Source organism: Haplochromis burtoni, unplaced genomic scaffold (genome assembly GCF_018398535.1).
Source record: "Haplochromis burtoni strain Fernald_Lab_line unplaced genomic scaffold, NCSU_Asbu1 Contig_1325, whole genome shotgun sequence".
NCBI lineage: Eukaryota > Metazoa > Chordata > Actinopteri > Cichliformes > Cichlidae > Haplochromis > Haplochromis burtoni.
In genome coordinates this window covers 47,030-48,958 of record NW_024583686.1, presented here as the reverse complement: position 1 = coordinate 48,958, position 1,929 = coordinate 47,030, and the positions used below count along the sequence as shown (strand labels likewise).

Genomic DNA, 1,929 nt, shown 5'->3' with positions numbered 1-1,929 from the left:
CTGTGACTTGTGTGGAAAATCTTTTAGTTTGAGGAATACCTTAAAGACACACAAACGCATTCACAGTGGAGTTAAACCATTCAAGTGTAACCTGTGTGGAAAGTGTTTTACTCTAAAGAATAACCTAAATAGTCATACGCTCATCCACACTGGAGAGAAACCATTCAGCTGTGACTTGTGTGGAAAACCTTTTAGACAGAAGAGTGGGCTAAAAAATCACCAACTCATCCACAGTGGAGTTAAGGCTTACAAGTGTGATCAGTGCGGTAAATCTTATACTCGCAATGATGCCTTACAGACTCATCAAGTTTCCCACTCTGGAATTAAGGCGTACAGCTGTGACTTTTGTGGGAAAACCTTTAACAACCTTGGACGCCGAAATAAACACCAACGCATTCACACTGGAGAGGATGTGTACTGCTGTGATCAGTGTGACAAATGGTTTACAACATATGCAAACTTACAAATCCACAAAATTACCCACACCGAAGAGAGATCCTATAAATGTGACCTGTGTGAGAAGGCTTTTAAATATCCACATTCCCTGAAAGAACACCAACAGATCCACACCAGAAAAAGACTCTACAAGTGCAGTTACTGTGAGGTATGTATTTTTATTTTTATCTTGTCATTTTAGCCTGACTGTTTGGAACAACTCGGCTCATTCAATTGTGTTCGCATGTTAGTAATTCTACTACATTTCAATGGGACACTGGTTGAGTCATCCAATTTAGTTTCAGTTGTGAATTTGCTTACATTTTTTGAAATAAAAATTGCATTTTGTAGTACTGGTCATCGTTATGTCTACTATTACTACTGGTAGAATTTGTGACAAAGGGCAGCAAGTCCAACACAGAATTGTGTCAGTATTAGAGTGATGTTATTGTGGAATTACTGTTACTTGTTGTGGTACCACTGTATTATTATATTGTTATTATCATGGTATAGGATTGGGCAATTTGCTTGAAAGTTCAGTTGTTCTGTTGACCCCGGTGGCATCGCCAGTGAATGAGGGTAACAGTGCCAGGAAGTTGAGGAGTCTCCAGTTTTGGTAGTGATCTGTAACATAACCTAAATGTTATAATTGAAACCATAAAAATGATGTAGGGACTCTTTTCTTTCTTTCTTTTTTTTAAGTGACATTCAGGATAAAAATGTTGAAGGACTGACTTACACTCTCTTTGTGTCTTTGTTTAGAAGCAGAGCGACACAGATGGATCCAGTTCTCAACCCTGTCATCACTGTGGTGGTGGGAAAGAGTTTCATTGTGACCTTTGTGGAAAAACTTTCTATCATCAAAGGAATCTAAAAATACATCAACGTGGACATACTGGACAAAAGTTGAACTACTGCAAAGAATGTGGCAGAGGCTTCCCCACACCTAGTGCATTAAAACGCCATGAACTTATTCACAGTGGGGTTAAAAAGCACGTCTGTGACCAGTGTGGGTCATCCTTCACCACTGCAGGTCAACTTAAAGCACATAAACGAGTCCACACAGGAGAGAAACCATACAAGTGCACATACTGTGACAAAAGCTTCTCTCATTCAAATAGCCGTATACTTCATGAACGGACACACACTGAAGGAAACTACAGCTGTGACCAGTGTGACAAAAGCTTCAAGAATCTCAGTTCATACTCCAGACACAAACGATCCCACACTGTAAATAAACAGTTTCAGTGTGACCAATGTGCAAAAACATTCACTTCATTATCTGCTCTGTGCAAACATCAACATGATCATACAGGGCTGAAATCACTCCCATCATTTGGTCACAGTGAATCCGAAGAGATGAAAATCTCCTCTTCTGGTTGCAGGGACGGACTTAAAAGCCTTGAGATCAGGCTCCACAGAGTTCATATGAAATCTCCTGTAGAGGGTGTCAGCTAATATCACAGTTAGATCTGATGAGGTAGTGTTTCTGGG

General features: G+C 40.0%; 1 non-coding gene across 1 annotated transcript; it reads left to right on the top strand.

Moving 5' to 3' along the window:
• The first annotated feature begins 6 nt into the window (after positions 1-6).
• Positions 7-1,247, top strand: LOC106632708. The gene is made up of 2 exons (XR_006053596.1): positions 7-604; positions 1,198-1,247. It is a non-coding gene; the product is annotated as an uncharacterized LOC106632708 (transcript).
• The last annotated feature ends 682 nt before the right edge of the window (positions 1,248-1,929 follow it).